Here is a 24,683-nt window from a genome sequence, read left to right on the forward strand (position 1 = left end):
GCACAGAATACACAGCCCAGCCACATCATTGCAGGCTGTGGTGGGTCTATCTGGGAGGGCGAGGATGGCGATGGTGCATGGGGGGGCGTGGCGGCTCAGTGCAATGCGGGAAAAATAGCATCCCGGGCGTCACGCGGGTGGGTGGGTGTAAAAAACGGGACTGTCCCGCGAGAATCGGGACGGTTGGGAGCTATGCATACATAATGCTATGTATTTAGATATGTTGTATGCCTTGTACTGAGTACTTTCATTTTTCTTATAGTTTTACACTGATCCTATCAATTAAAGTTGTAAAGGACCCCCTGCCTCTACCTCAATGCATCAATAGGAAAGAGTTTAGCTGTCTGTCAACTCGCTTTTCTTAAGCACAAAGTTGAGGGTGCCAGAACAGTAAAACGACTGCTATAAACGGGGTTGAAGCACAGACAGAGAGCAGTCAAGCAGCATACAGACACTATGTCAGATAGAGGATCTGAAGATTATGCAACACGCTCACATGTCAGCTCATCAGCTTCAAGGAAGTCTGAGCAGCACCACAGTTGCCACCGCCATGGCGAAGGCAGAAGCTGCCAAAGCTAGAGCTGCCTTTGCTGAGCAGGAGTTGAAAGTTAGAGCTGCACTTGCTGAGTAGGAGCTGAAACTAAAGAAAGAAAAAGCAGACCTTGCAAAACTCACAGTGGACACAGAAGCATCAGAAGCCGATGCACAGGCTTTAGAAGAAGCAGCACTCTGCAATAGTAGAAGAGTCAGCTTAACCCCTTTACCCCCAAGGGTGGTTTGCACGTTCATGACCGGGCCAATTTTTACAATTCTGACAACTGTCCCTTTATGAGGTAATAACTCTGGAACGCTTCCATGGATCCCGGAGATTCTGACATTGTTTTCTCGTGACATATTGTACTTCATGATAGTGGTAAAATTTCATTCGTATAACTTGCGTTTATTTGTGAAAAAAATGGAAATTTGGCAAAAATTTTGAAAATTTCACAATTTTCCAACTTTGAATTTTTATGCCCTTAAATCACAGAGATACGGCACACAAAAAACTTAATAAGTAACATTTCCCACATGTTTACTTTACATCAGCACAATTTTGGAACCAAAATCTTTTTGTGTTGGGAAGTTATAAGGGTTAAAATTTGACCAGCGATTTCTCATTTTTACAACACCATTTTTTTAGGGACCACATCACATTTGAAGTCACTTTGAGGGGTCTATATGATAGAAAATACCCAAAAGTGACACCATTCTAAAAACTGCACCCCTGACGGTGCTCAACACCACCTTCAAGAAGTTTATTAACCCTTCAGGTGCTTCACAGGAATTTTTTGAATGTTTAAAAAAAATGAACATTTAACTTTTTTTCACAAAAAAATTACTTCAGGTCCAATTTTTTTTTATTTTACCAAGGTTAACAGGAGAAATTGGACTGCAAAAGTTGTTGTACAATTTGTCCTGAGTACGCTGATACCTGATATGTGGGAGGGAACCACTGTTTCAGCATGCATGGCAGAGCTTGAAAGGAAAGGAGCGCCGTTTGATTTTTTGCAACGCAAAATTGGCTGGAATTGAGATCGGACGCCATGTCACGTTTGGAGAGCCCCTGATGTGCCTAAACAGTGGAAACCCCCCACAAGTGATCCCATTTTGGAAACTAGACCCCCCAAGGAACTTATCTAGATATGTGGTGAGAACTTTGAACCCCTAAGGGCTTTACAGAAGTTTATAACGTACCGCTGTACAATTAAAAAAATCATATTTTTTCCCCAAAAATGATCTTTTCACCACCAATTTTTATTTTCCCAAGGGAAACAGGACCCCAAAAGTTATTGTGCAATTTGTCCTGAGTATGCTAATACTCCACATGTGGGGGTAAACCACTATTTGGGCACATGGCAGGGCTCAGAAGGAAAGGAGCGCCGTTTGACGCAAAATTGGTTGGAATTGAGATTGGGCGCCATGTCGCGTCTGGAGAGTTCCTGATGTGCCTAAACAGTGGAAACCCCCCACAAGTGACCCCATTTTGGAAACTAGACCTCCCAAGGAACTTGTCTAGATGTGTGGGGAGCACTTTGAACCCCCAAGTGCCTCACAGAAGTTTATAATGCCCAGGCGTGAAAATAAAAAAATCATATTTTTTCCACAAACATGATCTTTTAGTCCCCAATTTTTTTCCCAAGGGTAACAGGAGAAATTGGACCACAAACCTTGTTGTCCAATTTGTCCTGAGTATGCTGATACCCCATATGTGCGAGAAAACTACTGTATGGGCACACGTCGGGGCTCGGAAGGGAAGTAGTGACGTTTTGGAATGCAGACTTTGATGGAATGGTCTGCGGGTGTCATGAAAAAGCAGAAACAGGCAGAGATGCTTACCTGTCTAAACAGGCCTCAATACAACTGCACTAACAGTGTGCAGTGGACCCAAGTAAAATGGCAAATGTACAGGTGCAATAATACCAAATGAGACAGCCAGCCTACAATCAGGTATTGGCCGTGTGGCACACCAGTGCAAAAAAAATCCGTTTGTGGCAATGTCCCGTATGTTAGTGCAGTTGTATTGAGGCCTGTTTAGACAGGTAAGCATCTCTGCCTGTTTGTGTTTTTTCTGAATAGTGGAGGATTTTTTTTCCTCTTTTTCTGATTTTTATGTTAGAGTAGTGTAAGGAACCTTGACGCGGTTTGCCAGCTTACGTATTATGGCCAGAATATCAACCAATACCTTACATATATTGATATGTTTTTGTGCACTTTATATTTTCTTCAGGGTGCAGTTGGGCCCCAATGGTTCTGCTTACTGTGGCCTCTGTTCACACGGGATGCATTATAGTTAGCACTGGGCAGCCCCCCTGTATGGTGTTACTAAGAGGCTGTGAACCAGATGCTCTGCATTCCCTGTGTGAACACTGCCACATACAGATTATTTTTTTGCACTGGTGTGCCACACGGCCAATCCCTGATTGTAGGCTGGCTGTCTCATTTGGTATTATTGCACCTGTGCATTTGCCATTTTACTTGGGTCTGCTGCACCCTGTTAGTGCAGTTGTATTGAGGCCTGTTTCTGTTTTTTTCCTGAATATTGGAGGATTTTTTTCCTCTTTCTGTGGTTTTTCTGCGGGTGTCATGTCGTGTTTGAGGAGCCCCTGATGTGCCTAAACTGTAGAAACCCCCCTTAAGTGACCCCATTTTGGAAACCAGACCCCCCAAGGAACTTATATAGATATTTGAACACTTTGAACCCCCAAGTGCTTCACAGAAGTTTATAACGTAGAGCCATAAAAATAAAAAAATCATTTTTTTCCACAAAAATGATAGTTTTGCCCCCAATTTTTTATTTTCCCAAGGGTAACAGGAGAAATTAGATAAAAAAATTTCTTGTGCAATTTGTCCTGAGTAGGCTGATACCCCATATGTGGGGGTAAACCACTGTTTGGGCGCATGGCAGAGCTTGGACAGGAAGTAGCACCATTTGACTTTTTCTACGCAGAATTGGCTGGAATTGAGATCAGACGCCATGTTGCATTTGGAAAGCCCCTGATGTGCCTAAACAGTGGAAACCTCCCAATTCTAACTCCAACCCTAACCCCAACACACGTCTAATGCTAATCTCAGCCCTAACCCTAACACTAGCCGTAACAGGAAAATGGAAATAAATATTTTTTTTAAATTTTATTATTTTTCCCTAACTAAGGGGGTGATAAAGGGAGGTTTAATTTACTATTTATATCAGGTTTTTATGTTTGGCAGCTGTCTCACGCTAAAAGACGCTTTTTATTGTAAAAATAGTTTTTGCATCACCACTTATTTTTTGCGGGACGAGTTGACGTTTTTATTGGTACCATTTTCGGGCATGTGACATTATTAAATAGCTTTTTATTCTGATTTTTGGGATGCAGAATGAACGAAAACCCTCATAAAATGAATTTCTTTTGGGGTGGGCATTTACACCATTCTGAATGTGGTAAAATCGATAAAGCAGTTTTATTCTTCGGGCCAGTACGAATACAGCGATACCTCATGTATACTTTTTTATGTTTTGGCGCTTTTATACCATAGAAACAATTTTATATAAAAAATAATTATTTTTGCATTGCTTTATTCTACAAGCTATAACTTTTTTATTTTTCGCTGATGATGCTGTATAGCAGCTCGTTTTTTGCGGGATAAGATGATGTTTTCAGCAGTACCATGCTTATTTATATTCGTCTTTTTGATCACGTGTTATTGCACTTTTTTGTTCGGCGGTATGATGATAAAGCATTGTTTTTTGCCTTGGTTTTTTTTTTAAGGGGTTCACTGAAGGGTTAACTAGTGGGACAGTTTTATAGGATGGGTCGTTACGGACACGGCGTTACTAAATATGTATACTTTTATTTATTTTATTCTTTTACTTACAAATAAAATAATTTATTAGGGAATATTTTTTTTTATTTATTGATGAATTTTTAAAAAATTATTTTTACAACCATGTTTGATCGCAGTGTGCCAGGGGTTAAAGTGCCAGGGACGGTCCGTGACTGCCTCTGGCACATAGTTCCGGGTGTCAGCTTGTGACGTTATAGCGATATTGCTAGCGATATCGCTGTGTCTGATACTTACCAACGACCCGCTCCCCCGCTGGTTATCGCTGATCGCGTGAGAATGTCCTGGACTGTCCTGGACAGCTTCCTGCTGTGACGACGAGCGACGCGTGGAGGCGGGCGGGAGGACGTCAGGATCGCCTGGTGTGACAGGTAAGTAGCGACCCCCGTCCCCAGCGATGTCGCTGGTGAGATCTGCCTGTGTGGCAGCTCACTAGCGACCACTTAGCGATGTACCAGCGATCCTGACCGCATCATATCGCTGGTCGGGATCGCTGGTACATCGCTAAGTGTGACAGTACCTTAATACACTCTTCATGGAACCTTGGATTGGCATAGTGATTTCAGCTCTGGCTGAGTGTACTGTATAAGGGTATCCAATCTCTTTCTTCCATATACTAAGTTCTACTTTATCTGCTGTTTGAGTAAACACTCTTTTGGGATTTCTGCCTCAGTCTCGGTTTGTGACCCACTGGATCTTATTCGGACTGCCGGTCATTACACTGACACTATATATAGAGATCATGGGTATAATGTCACTGGTGATCACTGTATTACCTGTACGCTATACACTATATACAGAGATCCTGTGTATAATGTCACTGGTGATCATTGTATTACCTGTACACTGACCTTTTATACAGAGCTCTTGTGTATAATGTCACTGATGATCACTATTACGTGTACACTGTGTGGTGTAGTGACCACTGTGTCCACTAGGGGGCACTGTATGGATGTCCCAGGAGAGTGGATGAATGGCAAGATACTGAATGACCGTTATGTATCTCAAGGTGGGTGGCCTTGAGATGGAGATTTATGTGTGTGTTAATCAGCAGTGACACTGCTGAGGTGCTGGTTCAATGTCTCAGGGACTAGTTACCTACAAACCCACCCATGGGGTGTGTTTAATAACGCTATTGTAAAGTGTATATGTGTGTGAGAAGGACCTGTGATGAGGTCATAGTCATGTGACCCGGTGGGCGTGGCTATGGACCATATAATGTGGCCAGGGTAGGTCACATGGGGGGTGAATGCTGGGACCTGGTTGGTCCAGTGTGGAAGGTCCCGCTGAGATGGGGCTTCCTGCCTGACAGCACGTGTGGACACTGTGTTTAATGGCTGCAAGTGCCTGAGAGTTCCCTGGAGGGAAGGATTGTCTGCAGTATGGAGAAGCAGCCATGAGAGAACCCTGACGGGGTGAGATATAGCTGTGAGGCTGAAAAGCCTGCGTATTGGACATTGCTGACAGAGTGAAGCTCTGTCATGGACGCTATGCTGTTATATGAACTTTATGTTGCTTCTATGGGTTTATGCTGCTCAATAAACCGCATGGAGTTATGATTTGGTGGAAAATCTGTGCCGGATGTGTTTTGTTCGCTGCCTAGCGAGGATCCCCTAACTGAATGACAGCGCTACCTCATAACTGACATTATATACCGTATTTTTCAGACTATAAGATGCATCAGATAATATGATGCACTCCAAATTTTCAGAAGGAAAATAGAGAAAAAAATTAATGCGTCAAATGGAGGTCCGTCTTACAGTCTGAATTCAGCTTTGGTGGAGCATGGTCACAGAGGGAGTTTGATGGTCTGGCGATGATATGACTCCCATCCCAGACTGGCACGGCACATTCGGACCCCCCACACATCCATTGCTGTGAATCGGTTGGCCTCCGGGAAATCCCATCCCAGGCTGGTGCGACAGGATTGTCGGTGCTCAGTGATGTGGGGGCTCCACCCAGATTTTGTGAAAGCCTTGAGCCTCCACACATCCACTGCTGTGATGTGGTGGCCTCTGAGAAAATGGCCACCGGGGCGGCGCATGCGCAGATTGCGATCTCGGCACCGAGATCTCATCTCCTGAGATCTCATTCTGAGATCTTGTTGCTGAGATCTCAATCTGCGCATGCTCCGCTTCAGGCAACCATTTCCCAGAGGCCACCCATCACAGCAACGGAAGTGCGGGGGCTCCGTGATTTCACAAAATGTCGCCGGAGCACCCGCACCACTGCACACCTCTGAATACTGAGGCACCAGCCTGGGAAGGGAGTGTAATCAATGCCCTGCAGCGTCGGACCACCACAGAATCGCTCAACTCCTAATGCCGCTACACTACTTGAAAGTATATACTATAAGATGCACCCCCATTTTCCCCAAAAATCTTATAGTCCAAAAAATACGGTACAAAGTTCTTGTGTATAATGTCACTAGTGATCACTGAATTATCTGTACACTGACACTATTTACAGAGCTCCTATGTATAATATCACCGGTGATCACTGTATTATCTGTACACTGCCACTATATACAGAGCTCCTGTGTATAATGTCACTGGTGATAACTGTATTACCTGTACACTGACAGTATATACATAGCTACTGTGTATTATGGCACGTAGTAGTGTGTGTTTTTTTTTTTATTAATGATCAGTATTGTAGTATTCGGTCACTATGTGGTAATACAGTGGCGAAAAAAAGTATTTAGTCAGTCACCAATTGTGAAAGTTCTCCCACTTAAAAAGATGAGAGAGGCCTGTAATTGACAGCATAGGTAGACCACAACTATGAGAGTCAAAATGAGAAAACAAATCCAGAAAATCAACTTGTCTGATTTGGCAAGATTTATTTTTCAAATTATGGCAGAAAATAAGTATTTGGTCATTATCTAAAGTTCATCTCAATATTTTGTTATATATCCTTTGTTGGTAATGACAGAGGTCAAACGTTTTCTGTAAATGGTGAAAATAACTTGGCACTCAACTTAAGATGTCCTTAATCAGAATTTTTATTAACGCAGTCTGTACAACGTATGGGCACACCTGTCGACATGACAGGCGGTGGAAGCCGCGTCCTGCATGCCCATACCCACGAATTACCAATGTATTACAGGGGCCTTATATATATTAGCATAACAACCTAACATTGGCAGGGACCTGATATATAGCAACAAAGCCTATTCACAGAAACCATCTTAATACAGAGAGCCGACACACTTTTTATACTCCATACTACAGAATTTATATTAAGAGCCGATACAAAGCTTCATTGCTTATCCACCAATTTTTAAGCAGTCGGATTGAGGAAGGCCATATAGGCTGAAACGTTGTACAGACTGCATTAATAAAAATTTGTCTTCTGATTAAGGACATCTTAAGTTGAGTGCCAAGTTATTTTCACTATTTACTTTGGTTTAGGTAACCTACTGTAGTAGTGCCACGCTATATTATAAACATTTTCTGTAAGTTTTCACAAGGTAGGCACATACTGTTGGTGGTATGTTGGCCCATTCCTTCATGCAGATCTCCTCTAGAGCAGTGATGTTTCGGGCCTGTTGCTGGCAACACGGATTTTTAAATCCCTCCAAAGGTTTTCTATGGGGTTGAGATCTGGAGACTGGCTAGGCCACTTCAGGACCTTCATATGCTTCTTATGAAGCCACTCTTCGTTGCCCTGGCAGTGTGCTTGAGATCATTATCATGCTGAAAGACCACGTTTCTTCTTCAATACCATTGCTGATGGAAGGAGGTTTACACTCAAATCTCACGATACATGGCAGCATTCATTCTTTCATGTACATGGATCAGTTGTCCTGGTCCCTTTTTAGAGAAACCGTCCCAAACCATGAGGTTGCCACCGCTATGCTTCACAGTAGGTATGGTGTTCTTTGGATGCAACTCAAATACGACTCCAAGGTCTGGTTTGTTCTCTCTGTCTGCCCATTGGTCTGAGGGTGAAAAGCAGAGGAGGACAACTGAATTCCCAGCTTGGAACAGAAAGTTCTCCAAAATCTAGACACAAACTGAACTCCTCTGTCAGATACAATGTTCTCAGGAATCCCGTGCAAGCGAACCACCTGTTGCAAAAACAGGGGCACCAACTCAGAGGAAGACGGCAACTTAGGGAGTGGTACAAGATGAACCATCTTAGAGAACCTATCACAAATCACCCAAATAACAGTCATCCTTTGAGAGACAGGCATATCAGAGATGAAATCCATTGAAATATGGGTCCATGGCCTCTTGGGGACAGGCAAAGGCATCAACAATCCACTGGAGCGAGAACACGATTTAGACCGGGAGCAAGTCCCACAGGACTGCACAAAATTCCTGACATCACGAGACAAGGAGGGCCACCAAAAAGACCGACTCACCAGATCTCTAGTACCAAAAATACCTGGATGACCAGCCAAAGCAGAGCAATGAACTTCAGACATCACTCTCTTCTTCCACTGGTCAGGAACATACAACTTTTCACTGGGACAACGCTCAGGTTTGTCCTCCTGGAACTCTTCTAGAGCACGTCTCAAATCGGGCGAGATGGCAGAAAGAACTACCCCTTCGCCTTAAATGGTAGCAGGTTTGGTCACCACAGGAGAATCAGCAAAGAAGCTCCTAGAGAGGGCGTCTGCCTTGACATTCTTAGTTCCAGGAAGAAAAGAAACCACAAAATCAAAACGTATAAAAAACAAGGCTCACCTAGCCTGTCTAGGGTTCAAGCGCTTAGCCGACTCTAGGTAAATCAAATTCTTGTGGTCAGTGAGGACCACGACTTGATGCTTAGCTCCCTCCAACCAATGTCTCCACTCCTCAAATGCCCATTTCATGGCCAACAATTCCCGATTCCCCACATCATAGTTACGTTCAGATGGAGAGAACTTTCGGGAAAAGAAAGCACAGGGATTCATTTTAGATGTTACAGGATCCTTTTGGGACAAAACAGCTCCTGCACCAATCTCAGAAGCATCCACCTCTACCTGGAACAGAAGTGAGACATCAGGTTGCCGCAAAACCGGGGCGGAGGTGAATCTTCGCTTCAGCTCCTGAAAGGAAGAAACAGCCTCTGGAGACCAATTTAACACATCAGCACCCTTCTTAGTCAAATCAGTCAATGGCTTGGCAATACTAGAAAATTTTGCTATAAATTTCCGATAAAAATTAGCAAAACCCAAAAACTTCTGAAGGGCCTTCAAAGAAGTGGGTTGAACCCAATCGTAAATGGCCTGTACCTTGGCCGGGTCCATTTCAATAGTTGACGGAGACAAAACAAATCCCAAAAAAGAAATCCTCTGTACTCCAAAAAGGCATTTAGATCCTTTGACATACAGGGAATTCTCCCTCAAGATCCGGAACACAGTCCGAACATGTTCCACATGAGAATCCCAATCCTTGGAGAAGATCAAAATATCATCCAGATAGATAATCAAAAATTTATCGACAAAATCTCGGAAAATATCGTTCATGAAGCACTGGAAGACAGAAGGGGCATTAGTGAGCCCAAAAGGCATCACCAGGTACTCAAAATGTCCCTCTGGAGTATTAAACGCCGTCTTCCATTCATCCCCATGCTTAATGCGAATAAGATTATACGCCCCCCTGAGGTCAAGCTTGGTAAACCAGCAAGCACCTTTAACTCTAGAGAATAGATCCGAAATCAGGGGTAACGGATACTGATATTTAACAGTAATTTTGTTGAGGGCACGATAATCAATACAAGGTCTTAATGATCCATCCTTTTTGGCTGCAAAAAAAAACCCGGCACCTAAGGGTGACGAGGATGGTCTAATATGACCCTTCTCAAACGCCTCCTTAATATAGGATCGCATAGCCTCGTGCTCGGGTACAGATAAATTGAAGAGCCGACCCTTGGGGAATTTACACCCCGGGCTCAGTTCAATTGCCCAGTCATAACTCCTACGAGGAGGCAGAGACGCAGACTCATTCTCAATAAATACATCATAAAAGTCCGCCAAATAATCAGGAACATCATGCGACTGAGGAGAGGTGGAAAACACCGGAGCCTCACTAAAGGCACACCGACAACCCCAACTCACCACAGACACAGATTTCCAATCCAAAACTGGATTATGAATTTGCAACCAGGGAAACCCCAGAACAATGGTATCATGCAGATTATGCAACACCAAAAATCTGCAATTTTCTTGATGGTCTGGGGCGACCCGCATTACCACCTGGGTCCAAAACTGAGGTTTATGTTTTGCCAAAGGAGTAGCATCAATCCCCCTCAAAGGGATTGGCGTCCGCAGAGGTGTCATCGGAAATCCACAACGTTTAGCAAAATCCAAGTCCATTAGGTTTAGAGCTGCTCCCGAATCCACAAAAGCCATGGCGGAAAATGTGGACAGGGAGCAGATCAGAGTAATAGCCAGAAAAAACTTAGGTTGAACACCACCAACAGAAAACGTGTGTGCAAAGCGTTTCTCTCGTTTAGGACAGACAGAAATAATATGCGAGGCATCTCCACAGAAAAAACACAACTTATTACGCCTTCTGAACTCCTGACGCTGCTCTCTGGACAAAACTCTATCATATTGCATAGGTTCAGATATTTGTTCAACAAGTGGCAACACTTCTCGTGCAGTTTTGCGTTCGCGCAAACGCCGATCAATCTGAATGGCTAATGACATAGAATCGTCAAGACCAGAGGGAACAGGAAATCCCACCATAGTATCTTTTACGGCTTCTGACAAACCCTTCCGAAAGAGAGCAGCCAGGGCATTATCATTCCAGGTAGTAAGTACCGCCCACTTTCGGAATTTTTGACAGTACGATTCTGCAGAATCTTGACCCTGGTTCAATGCCAGCAGGGTCTTTTCAGCCTGATCAATGGCATTAGGTTCGTCATACAACAACCCCAAGGCTTGAAAAAATGCATTCACATTAGTCAGAATAGGATCATCAGGTTTCAAAGAAAACGCCCAATCCTGGGGATCGCCACGGAGCAAAGAGATGACAATTTTAACCTGCTGCGCGAAGCTCCCTGACGAGTTAGGCTTCAAGGCAAAAAATAATTTACAATTATTTTTGAAATTCAAAAATTTAGACCGATCCCCAAAAAATACATCAGGTGTGGGAATCTTTGGTTCAGCAGCATGTGAATGAGCAAGGTAGGCGGAAATTCCCCGCACTTCCGCAGCGAGCTGCTCCACGCGATCAGACAATTGCTTTATCTCCATTGAGAGAAAAAAACGGCCTCAGAGATATAGAGGAAAAAATATACACACTTTTTTTTTTTTTACAATTCTTTCCTGCTATTGAGTACCCTAGGATCTGCAGTATGGCGGGTGATTCTGTTATGAACGAGTCACCGTAGGAGGCAGAAACAAAAATAGAAGCTACGTCCAGAAAACCGGAGAAGTTGGCAACTATCAGATTGCAGACCCCCTGAACCTATCAACACAACTAGCAGTAGCCGTGGGGGGTTCCTACGGTGCCCTAGACCCCTCGATCACAGCCGGAGAACTAAATAGCCTAAAGACAGAAAAGGAAATCTAAACTGCCCCAGAGCAGACCCCAAAGTAAAAGGCAGCCCCCAACATATAATGACGGTGAAGCAAGATGAAAAAACACTCACACAGATAGAAAGATAGGCTGAGCAAACAATGGGGCCCAAACTAACTAAACAGGACAGGAAAGGATGGTTGCTGTCTGCAAAAACCCTAAGAAAAACATAAGCCAACAGGCTGATATGGAAAAAAGGCCCTGAAGCAGTTAGGCTTCAAAAACTAAATCAGCACTCAGGTATTTTCTGAAGACAGAGCTAAAGGAATTCAGCTCACCCCAGCAAGGAATGGCAGAAATCCAGCAAAACAAAGTCAAAGCACAAATGCAAAAGGCAGAGCAGAAAACTTAGCTTTAGAAGAGCAGGAATTCAGACTGGTCTCCAAGAATCCCACAGAGAAATCACCCGCAGGGCAGAAGGGCGTCGGCGGCCTTATATCCAGTCAGTAACTCCACTCAGCCAGTCATCATCATTAGTCTCAGATGTTTAATAATCAGGCTCACTACCTTTCTTAACCAGCAGAGGGAGTTCATCGGGCCTGAGTGGTGAAGGGGAAAATGAACTCACATCATGTTATGATGAGTCACCGAGGAGGAAAAAACAAAAAGTAAGCTAAGCCCAGAAAACCGGAGAGCTTGGTAACTAGCGGATTGCAGACCTCTGATCCTATCCACAACAACTAGCAGTAGCCGTGGAGCGTGCCTACGGTGGTCCTAGACGCCTCATCACGGCCAGAGAACTAAATAAGCCTAAAGAAAGAAAGGGAAAATCTAAACTGCCCCAGAGCAGACCCCAAAGCAATAGACAGCCCCAAACATGTATTGACGGTGAAACAAGATGAAAACACAGACACAGGTAGAAAGATAGGCTGAGCAAACGATGGGGCCCTCGCTAACTAGAAAGGACAGGAAAGAAAAGCTGCTGTCTGCAATCACGCAAAAAACCCTGCCAAAAAGAAAGTCCAACACGTCTGATAGAAAAAGGCCCTGAAGTCGCTAGACTTCAAAACACTATATCAGCACTCAGGTATATTCTGAAGACAGAGTAAAGAGATTAACTGATCAGAGACAAAATGGGGATTCAGCCCAGTCCCAGCCAGGGCTGGCTGAACACAAAAACTAAGTAAACCAGACAAAAACTCATATGAACAATAGCAGAGAAAACTTAGCTTTAGGAAGGCAGGAACCAAACTGGAAACCAGGAGCCACAGTCAGGAAAAATCACCAGCAAGAAACTAGGGAGTCGGCTGCTTTAAATCCAATCAGAAACTCCTGATGTCCAATCGCAGTCCTCTTCCTCAGGTGGCTGGTCTCTGCCATTTAGATCAGCTTAACTACCTCCCTTCACCAACAGAGGCAGTCCAGATAGAGAACTCATTACTCCTCTGTCAGCACAGCCAGCTCCATAACCCTTACCAGAAGCCAGAGGCAAACCCGAAAATGAGCTCACAACACTCAGCATTCTGTCTCCTCCAAACTCGACGAGTTTTGTTTCTACCAAACAATTCTACTTTGGTTTCATCAGACCATATGACATTCTTCCAGTACTCTTCTGGATAATCCAAATGCTCTCTAACAAACTTCAGATGGTTCCGGACATGTACTGGCTTAAGCAGGGGGCAAGTCTGGCACTGCAGGATCTGAGTCCCTGGCGGCGTAGTGTGTTACTGATGGTAGCCTTTGTTACAGTGGTCCCATCTCTATGCAGGTCATTCACTAGGTCCCCCCCCGTGCGGTTCTGGGATTTTTGCTCACCGTTCTTGTGATCATTTTGACCCCACAGGGTGAGATCTTGCGTGGAGCCCCAGATTGAGGGAGATTATCAGTGATCTTGTATGTCTTCCATTTTATTATTATTGCTCCCACTGTTCGCTTGCCTATTGCAGATTCAGTCTTCCCAGCCTGGTGGAGGGCTACAATTTTGTTTCTGTGTTCTTCAACAGCTCTTTGGTCTTCACCATAGTGGAGTTTGGAGTGTGAGTGTTTCAGGTTGTGGACAGGTTAGAGTTGAGCGAAACGGGTCGGTCAATTTCAAAAGACCCCGACTTTCACAAAAGTCGGGTTTCATGAAACAAAACCCGACCATAGTGTGAGGTCGGCCACGAGGTAGGCGACCATAGCGCCAAAGTCGCGTTTCAAATGATGCTTCAGCGCCCTTTTTCACCAATGATGGAGGATACACACTGTGGGCAACGCGATGACATAGGCAGCGGTCACCACCATCTTTGAGAAGGGCATGCAAGTGATTGGCTTGCTTTGTGTGGCGTCATAGGGGCTATAAAAGGGCGTGCACGCCGACCGCCATCTTACTTCTGCTGATCTCAGAATAGGGAGAGCTGCTGCTGTTGATGATTCTGTAGGGAGAGTGTTAGGCAGGGAAGATACAAAAAACTGCTTCTGCTGCTAGCGATTTTGCCTGTACCATACACCAGTTAGTGTGCAGTGCAAGGGGAGGCTATATTTTGGTGCATCAGCTCTGTTGGTTATTAGGCTGCCTTATAAGGCTCCCTGATAGCTGCATTGCTGTTTTCACACTGCTGTGCAAACTGCTTTTTGTAAAAGCAAAAATAGTTTCCATCCTCTTTTTTGCCCAGTTACCAAGCGTTCATTTTTCCACACTTTTGTGTGCAGCAGTCCTGCTTATTAGGCTGCCTGCTGCCATACTTGGGACTGAGAGCATCATTGTCAACTTGCTAAAATCTCTAGGGAGATTCAAATTCTCCCCAGTCCTTTATAGACATTTTTTGCACCATCCAATTTCAGCCTGTTATATTGAGGTGTAATCTGCACTGGGCCTGAGATAATAGTTCAGTGTCCTCAAGTCTGTAGGGAGATTCAAATTCTCCCTAGTCCTATATAGACATTTTATACACCATCCAAATTCAGCCTGTTATATTGAGGTGTAATCTACACTGGGCCTGAGATAATAGTTCAGTGTCCTCAAATCTGTAGGGAGATTCAAATTCTCCCCAGTCCTATATAGACATTTTATACACCATCCAATTTCAGCCTGTTATATTGAGGTGTAATCTACACTAGGCCTGATATAATAGTTCAGTGTCCTCAAGTCTGTAGGGAGATTCAAATTCTCCCCAGTCCTATATAGACATTTTATACACCATCCAATTTCAGCCTGTTATATTGAGGTGTAATCTACACTGGCCCTGAGATAATAGTTCAGTGTCCTCAAGTCTGTAGGGAGATTCAAATTCTCCCCAATACTATATACACCTTGTACCTTGTTTTACAGTACCATATTGCTGGTGGTATTTTGGGTACATTTTCTCAAAAATGAGAAAGTGTGCTGGAAGAGGCCGTGGAAGTGGTCGGGGGTTGTCAGCTGGTAATGATGGTGTTGGTGGTGGTGGTGGATCTGCTGGTAGTGGCAAAAGCACAATAACACCTAATGCTGGAGGTGTTGAGCCTGCGTCATCGTCTGGCTCCACAAGGCCTCAAAGGCTCCCTTTTCTGGGAGTAGGTAAACCCCGGAGGTTCAGGAACAAGTTTTGGCTTACATTGCTGACACAGCCTCCAGCTCTATCGCCTCCTCTTCTGAACTTTCAAAAAATAAAAGCACTGAGTCGTCATTGGAGGCTCATGGTCGGGAACCACACCTTTCCTTGTGTCCTTCACCCCTACCAAAAGTAAAGGATGCGGCAGGCCACACTACAGATTACTCCATGGAGCTCTTTTCACATACCATGCCTGGGTTATCAAGTCAAATCGTGAATTACCCAGTCCAAGAAGAATCTGACATGGAGTGCACTGATGCACAGCCACTGCTAGATTTATCTGCTGGTACATTCACTCAGAGCACTACATTGTCCTCGCAGTGTACTGAGCCAGAATCTGACCCTGATGAAACTCAGGTGCCCCTTCCCGCATACTATACCACCTTACACGGTGACACAGAAGAAGGTGCACATGACATTGAAGAGGAGGTGATGGATGATCCAGTTGTTGACCCAGATTGGCATCCATTGGGGGAATAGGGTGCCCCTGCCAATAGCTCAGAAGAGGAGGAGGAGCATCCACAGCAGGCATCGACATCGCAACAGCTGTTATGTGGCAGGCCCGGAGCAGTCCAAAAACATGTTACAAAAACCAAAAGAGTTGCAGGACAGCTAGGCCAGACGGTCAAATTAGCACAGCGTGCAAGGCCTCAAAATGTCTTCCATAGTAGGAAGAGTGCAGTGTGGCACTTTTTTGAACAAAATCCTAATGATCAGGCAATGGTTATCTGTAAGAAGTGCGCAAAGACCTTTAGCCGAGGGAAAAATCTGAAAAATTTGAATACCAGTTGCATGCTTAGACATTTAACCACCATGTACTTGCAAGCGTGGACGGACTACCAAACCTCACGTACCACATGTGCAACTGCTCCCAATGAAGGTAGTCAGCAACGCTACATCATTTCCCCCACTGTAAGCCCACCGGTTAGCACACCACCAGCAGCAAATGTTGAGGTGTCGTTGCAAGGTCAAAGCAGTCAGGGAATCACAATGTTATTGCTACGAATGACTGAATCTAGGCCATCAGAAAGAACACCAACTCCATCACCATCATCAACCCTCTCTCAGTCTGCCATGTCCACCGCTAGTTCCACCATATGCAGCTCTCAAGTCCAGCTCACCCTACCAGAGACTATGAGTAGGACAAGAAAGTACTCATCCTCTCATCCGCGTACACTGGGTTTGAACGCCCACATTGCCAAATTAATCTTGTTAGAGATGATGCCCTACCGGTTGGTTGAAAGCGAAGCTTTCCGCGAACTCATGGCCTACGCAGTACCACGCTATGACCTACCCAGTCAGCACTTCTTTTCTCGCAAAGCCATCCCAGCCCTCCACCTTCATGTGAAAGAACGCATTGTCCATGCACTCAAGCAATCAGTGACTGGAAAGGTGCACCTCACAACAGATGCATGGTCCAGTAGGCATGGCCAGGGCCGTTACGTGTCCATCACTGCACGCTGGGTTAATGTGGTGGATGCAGGGTCCACAGGGGACAGCGGCGGCGGGACAGTGCTGCCTAGCCCACAGTATAGGAAACAGTTGGCTGTAGGCGTTCGACCCACCTCCTCCTCTTCCTCCAGAAGCGAAAGCTCATCCACAGAGCACAGTCGCACGAGCACTCCATCCGCAGCTGCCAGTGTTGCCCACTCGGTGTCCCACTATAGAATAGCTAGTGGTAAGCGTCAGCAGGCTGTGTTGAAGATGATGTGTTTGGGCGACAACAGACACACCGCGGAGGTACTGGCCGACTACTTGCAGCGACAAACTGAGTCATGGCTGAGCAGTCTACATCTTGAGGCAGGCAAGGTAGTTAGTGATAACGGCTGAAATTTTGTGGAAGCCATAGCCCTTTCAAAACTCCGACACATACCTTGCCTGGCTCACACCTTGAACCTGGTGGTGCAGTGCTTCCTCAATAATTATCCGGAGTTAACAGGCCTGCTCCAGAAGGTCCGAAGACTGTGCTCGCACATCCGCCGGTCGCCCGTACACTCCAGTCGCATGCAGAAGCTGCAGCGATTGCTCCACCTTCCCAAGCACCGCCTAATTATCGACGTTGCAACAAAGTGGAACTCCACCCTGCACATGGTTGAGAGGCTGTGCGAACAGAGGCAGGCTGTAATGCATTAGTGAGAGGATACACGGCCAGGCACTTTGAGGGCAGACATGGAGTTGTCAGGTGTGCAGTGGTCGAAGCTGAAAGACCTCTGTAAAGTCCTTCAGTGTTTTGAGGAATGCACACGACTTGTAAGCGCATACGACTCCATCATAAGAATGAGCATCCCACTTATGCGTCTGCTCATGCAAACTTTGACGCACATTAAGGAGCAGGCGTCTGCAGCCGAGGATGATGAGGAAGAGGAGGAGGGAAGCCTTGATGACAGTCAGCCATTGTCTGGTCCGGGACCTCTCCTGGACGAGGTGGAGGAAGAAGAGGAAGAGGAGGATGATGATGGGGATGATTATTTAGGCAAGAGAAAATGTTGGAGTGGCAAGGTCTGGTACAGGGTTTGTGCATGACTGGAGAGATGTGGATTTGCCAAAAAGTGCTCCTCCACCTAGCAATCGCAGTGCATTGACACCTGGAACATTGGCCCACATGTCAGATTATGCCTTGCAGAGCCTAAAAAGGGACCCCCCGCATTGCCAAAATGATGAACGATGACGACTACTGGTTGGCCAGCATCCTGGATCCACGCTATAAAGGCAAATTCCAAAACATCATGCCACAGGAGCACCTTGACCTAATATTGGCTAACAAACAAGCAACTCTGGTAAACCGTTTGTTTGAGGCATTCCCAGCACACAGCAGTGGTTATGATTCTCCAACGAGCCGTATGGGGCAGCATGGAAGAGGTGTTCGTGGTGCACACATCAGAAGTGGCTTTGGAGACAGGGGTTTCATGACCATTTTGTGGACTGATTTTTCAAGTCCCGCTCACACGACTGGTAATACTGCATCGATTGAAAGTGACAGGAGACAGCAGTTGTCAACTATGGTTACAAACTACTTCTCCTCCCATATCGAGGTTCTCCCTCACAGGTCATTCCCCTTTGACTATTGGGCCTCTAAACTGGACGCCTGGATTGAATTGGCACAATATGCCTTACAGGAGCTTGCTTGCCCTGCTGCTAGTGTGCTATCGGAAAGAGTCTTCAGTGCTGCTGGCTCAATCCTGACAGAAAAAGGACCAGTCTGTCGACCCAAAATGTTGATGATCTAACCTTCATTAAAATGAACTATGCATGGGTTTCAAATGATTTTGTCCCACCTTCCCCTGATTACACATAGGTTGCCAGAAAAATGGCTCGCTTTTGTCCTCCTCTTCCTCAGACTTCTCCAATTCCTCCATTTGCAGCTGCTGAATGTCCAACATCAACATATGCCGAATTTAAACCTCCCTAACTGGTCTGCCTCCCTCCCCCCATGGCCGGGGTCACCACCTAGCGCACGCAACCGTGCGAGTGCCATTGCCCTGGACAGGTGGGTGGGCCGACTCTTGGGCGCCAGCACTGGCACAGGGTCCCTCATAGTGCAATCAAGTGTCTCTGACGGTGGGGGTGCACACCCACCGTCAGACACACCGGCGTACTGAGGGGCCCAGTGCCAGTACCGACGCCCACGAGTGGGCCCCCCTTGCTTGGGCAGGGCCCCAGCATTTGCAATATTTACCTCTCCCTGCTCCTCCACTGTGTAGTCTGGGCTGTCAAATCCTTCCCTGGGACTGCCACTACAAATTTGGTGAACTGATAGATGATGGTTAAGACGTAGCTATGCCCTGTCCTGCTGGGCTCTATCTTCAGATGATCAATGGCTTCCATTTCTTATGGACGTCGACTCACAATGAGATGCAGTGGTGGTTTATCATCAGCTTTCACAGTTTTCCTACTCACAGACGTGTGACATTCCTGCCCACATTTTTAAATGTGCCCTCTCATGCCAATCCAATAGAATCGCCTACAGCCAGTGGCTTCTGTCTTTTGCACTCCAAAGTTACCTGACAGATCATGATAGGCAGTGAGGACCATGTCTACATCTCTCCCTGTGATCAAAATTTGATGGAGATGAGTAACGGTGATGGGATCAACGGTACTGCGATACAGCAACCCTTTCTTCACAAAGAACTGTTTTCGCTGTCTCCACACACAAAGTAATTGAGGGTCAGCATCACCTCTGAGAATTCTCTAGGGAGTTTTTCCCGTGATTAGTAATTCCTAAATTTCTGCAATCACTCGACTTTATGTCTGTACTTTTATCCATCTCGTTTCCTCTTGCGGAGAGTCTGGACTGTCTTACTGAGACAGAAATATATGTGAAGATTTAAAAATTCCCCAACAGTGTATACTGGTGTACGCTTCAAAAACATTTCCTTTTTTATACTTTTTAAATTGTTGTCTAATCCATACTGAGGCTGTGAGTGTCTTTGTCGTACTCCGGAAATAAACACGTAGATTTTAAATGTTTAAACTATGCTATACATACCTGTTATCCGGTGATACTGTACCCTTTCTCAACTTTCTGCAATCTTGTCGAATCCATACTGTACCTGAGAACGTTTGAGTCTGCCTCCTGATTACAGATGAGTGGTGTTTGAGTGGAACTGTTGGCCAAGTTCAAATTCTAGCTGTTTTGGGCGGTGTTAGATCCGTTCGTCAAACTACAACACTTTGATTAAAATTCGGCTGTTCGAGTTTACGTTCGAGAACGTTTCGTTAAACAAAAGCGTATCTTTTTTTTCACATTAATAATGGTTTTCAATGATAATAGACAGTTTTCGGGCATAGTAGCGGTGTCTGGTAGCCAGCGGTGTAGTACACCTGTGAAGGAGCTAGACCGTGTGCGTTTCTAATAATTTTTTTGTCCTGAAAATCATTTTGGGCCTAGTAACTGTGTCTGCTACTCAGAAGAGGAGCCCACCCGTGAAACGAGCTATGCCGCCTGTTTATGAAAGAACCAGTTTTTTACTGCATTTACACCAATTAATACTTTGGGCCTAGTAACTGTGTATGCTACACAGCAGAGTTGGCCACCCGTGAATCAAGCTATGCCGCCTGTTTATGTAAGAACTGTGTGCTACTCAGCAGAGGAGCTCAGCTGTTAAGCAAGGTACAGCACCTGTGGTTTGGACACTTAATTTTTTTACATTCTTTCTGGAATGCCGCTTAGGCTTAATTCCAGAATTACGGTTGACCTGCACTTACTGGGAAATGCTTGTTCGCGGGGAAGAATTGTAATCCCAGATCCCCATCACTAACGGGGTTCAGCGTGTTATCCGCACCTGTAAGCGATACACGCTGGTCCTTTCATTGTAGCACGCGTGCAGCCCCGGACATGTAAGGGCATGATAGACCAGTTATTGGCCGATCACGCGTGCCAGAGCCTCACGTGTCCCTCTAGTAAGCTGAGGGCATGCCTGAGTCTCGTTCGTTAATGGAATTAAGCTTGCAATCTGTGCAGCTTTTTTGTGGATGGCATGGTTGAGGCTGCCCGTGTTGAGTCAAATTAAGCCGCAGGCTCCACTCCTGGTGGTGCCCTTCTGGACATTCCTTTAAGGTTCAGCTTTGCAACCATACTGCCCCCGGAAACCAAACACTTTTCCTGACAGTGACATTCTGGTCAAAGAGCGCGATGACATCACGTCTGTACGCCCTCTGCCTAAACATTCCAAGTGCAGAGAGATGGAAGATGGGGATGACGATGAGTCCAGAGTACAGGGATTCCCTAGCGAGGAGACTTATTTAATTGTTTTAAAGGTTGGGAGCAATTTTTGGGGAGCACGATACTCTGAAAAATGATATCTGGGGCCCACCATACACTGGAGCATTCCAAAGGTGGACATCAGTCACTGGAGCAGCATTTACAGGGCCCATTATACACTGGAGCATTAGAAATGGGGCCCATTATATATGGAACATTGTTTGGGCCCATAAGACACTGGAGCTTCATCCATGGGGACCAACATATACTGTAGCATTATGTGGAGCTCATCATATACTGTATCGAACATTATATGGTACCAATTATTCTGTATGGAGAAATATATGGGCCTCATTACTCTGCATGGCGCACTATGCGGTGGCCATAATACTGTAGGGAGGAATATACTGTCTGTTTTTGGAGCTATTGGAGAATTTAAAATGGATATCAGTCATGTGATGAAAGAATTGAAGTATTTTTCATTGTACTGTACCGCTATTTCTCTGCCGTATCAAAGGATCATGAATTGTGTCATGTGTTAAAGGAGCCCAGTGACACTCTTTGGCCCAGGGCCCACGAAAATCTGGAGCCAGCACTACCCCCCCCACAACTTTAGCCAAATAACCCCCAGTTTTCAATGCCTAACTAATATTATAAAGTAAATTAAGGTTGACAAGCTTAAGGAATAAGAATTGATGTTTTTGGCATTAAAATGGGCACTCTAGGTGTGTTTCCTGTCCTCCACTCACTGCCAACTTTTCTACCCCATTGACTTGTATTGGGTTTCGTGTTTCAGTCGGACTTCGACTTTTCACAATAATCGGCCGATTTCGTTCTACCCGACTTTTGCAAAAGTCGGGTTTCGTGAAACCCGACTCGACCCGAAAAAAAGGCAAAGTCGCTCATCTCTAGGACGTGTGTCTTTTATACTGATAACAAATTCAAACAGGTGCCATTACTACAGGTAATGAGTGGAGGAGAGAGGAGCCTCTTAAATAAAAAGTTACAGGTCTGTGAGAGCCAGAAATCTTGTATGTTTTTAGGCGACCAAATACTTATTTTCCACCATAATTTAAAAAATAAATATTGCCAAATCAGACAAGGAGATTTTCTGGATTTGTTTTCTCATTTTGACTCTAATAGTTGTGGTCATTATAATAATGATGTCAAATACAGGCCTCTCTCATCTTTGAAAGTGGGAGAACTTGCACAATTGGTGGCTGACTAAATACTTTTTTCCCCCACTGTACACTCACGATTAGTGATGAGCAAGCATACTCGGTAATGCTCGGTGGTCGCCTGAGCATCTCCGAGATTGTTCGGCGGGATTTCGGGTCCCCACCCTGAATGTTTGGCGCTCTTTAGAGTGCCAATCAACATGCAGGGATTTGTCTGCCACGCACTGTAATGCCGCAGCCATGGTGGTTGTGGTATTGCAGTGATTGGCTGGCCGTGCGGCGTCATTAGATCTATATCAGACCTTGCACTGCCCTGCTCGTCCCAGTCAGCTCCAGAATCACCAGTGTAAGGAGACTTGCTGCAGCAATAGGGACAGAATAGGTGGGTATCAGTTACTGTGGGTATACAATTGTTGAATCCACAAATCCAGCTAAACTAACAGTCCCTCTAAGGACTAATTAAGGCGGGGTATATAGATATCAGTGATAGGTAGTGTATGTGGCTATATATATCAGTGTTAGGGAGCAGGCAGTGTATGTGGGTCTATAGATATCAGTGTTAGACAGGCAGGTATTGTATGTGGCATACTTTATTGCATACAGCAAGAGGGTCAATTCCATTACTGTCTGCTGCTGCTGCCTATTACAGATATTGACCATATATACTGTACATAGCCCCAGGTATCAGTGGCCAGGAATATTTTTTTTGCATCTTAATCCTGATTATTTTCTTCAAAAGCAAACCAGAGCACACATTTTTTTTCTCCATTTGCTTGTTGACAATGCAGAATACAGCCAGATCCTTTTCAGAGTACAGCGTGAAAATACAGCTATTTTAAACGAATTTGGCCATCCCAGCGATCACATCTGAGTGCGTAGAAAATTCTGACATTTTTGTGGTACTGTAAAATATTTTTAGCGTGTCTTATACAATTTCTTGACACCATTTTCCTGCCAAAAAATATTTAGCTACCCAAAAAATATTTAAATTCAGGGCAGATATTTTCCAAGGGGTTTTATCCGCCACACTGATCGCATATCATTGCGGTTAAAATTTTGCCATTTCAGGCCTTCATAGAATTGTTTTTGTTGTGTCTTAGCCTACTTATTGACACAATTTTACAGCCCCCCCCCAAAAAAAAAATACAGGCCATATATTTGAAAGTGTGGTATCTCCATCACACGTCTCATCTATGGTCTTCAAATTGTGGCATTTGAGGCCTTCATTCAACTGTTTTTGCTGTGTATAAAAAATAAAAATACAGGCCACATATTTTACAGTGTGGTATCTCCATAACATGCCTCATCTATCTGTGGGCTAATAATTGTGGCATTTCAGTACTACATTGAACTGTTTTTGCTTTTATGCTATTTTTTTTTATAAAAAAAAGTATTACTAAAACTCTGTATTATTTAAATGTACTTTTTGCTTTTTTTATTTACTTAGTTACAGCAGGGTTTTTCGTCACTTTTTCTCTTGTAGGTTTTACATGTTTTGTGGTCAATGTGAACATATGTTTATGTTCTGCATGTGAACCAACTCAAACCAAGCTCAATTTTTGCATTTTTTTTCTTAGTATTGTTGCATTCTGTGCAAGCCGGGGTGTGGCCTCCCTCTCCCCAGCTGGAAATTATATATAAGGCTTCACCAGACCGGTGTTTCACTGGTTGGGCACAGTATTTTTTTTTGTCTGCCCTTATTCACACACTGACATCAACATTGACACATGGTAAGGTTTTAATATTACAGTGTAGGACTGTCCCGATCAGCGTTACCTTATCGAGGTGGGATGGCTTTTATGCTACTATTTGATAAAAAAAAAGTATTACTAAAAACTCTGTATTATTTAAATGCACTTTTTGCTTTTTTATTTACTTAATACAGCAGGTTTTTGCTCACTTTTTCTCTTGTAGGTTTTATATTTTTGTGGCCAATGTGAACATGCGTTTATGTTCTGCATGTGTACCAACTCAAATCAAGCTCAATTTTTTTTTCATTGAACTGTTTTTGCTTGTGCTACCCTAATTAGTGACACTATTTTACTGTGTGGTATCTCCGTCACACACCTCATCTACCTGTGGGTTACAAATTGTGGCATTTCAGGCCTACATTGAACTGTTTTTGCTGTGTAGGGAAGGTGACCTGACGGACGGACGGACGGACTAGTCAGAGTGAAGAAAGATAGGTTTGCACAGTGTAGGTAGGAGTCAGTGATTACAGTGGGGAAACAACTAGGAAAGTGTAGTGGACGTGCAGTACCTTGGGATGACCATTAGATGGCAGGGTGGAGTGTGAGCAAAGGACTTTACAGCAGCTTAGGGCTTTAGAAACCGTTGGTCATGGGGGGCGTGGTGACAGTTAGTGACAGTTTCAAGGAACCGGGGGAGTTATAAATACTGAGGGAGGGTTCCA

At 44.7% G+C, this 24,683-nt stretch overlaps 1 pseudogene; it reads left to right on the forward strand.

Moving 5' to 3' along the window:
- Positions 1-496: 496 nt before the first annotated feature.
- Positions 497-24,683, forward strand: part of LOC141085008 (piwi-like protein 1 pseudogene) — a 40,405-nt pseudogene continuing 16,218 nt past the window's right edge.

This window comes from Dendrobates tinctorius, unplaced genomic scaffold (genome assembly GCF_039654945.1).
Source record: "Dendrobates tinctorius isolate UK_male_01 unplaced genomic scaffold, ASM3965494v1 ptg000028l, whole genome shotgun sequence".
Lineage (NCBI taxonomy): Eukaryota > Metazoa > Chordata > Amphibia > Anura > Dendrobatidae > Dendrobates > Dendrobates tinctorius.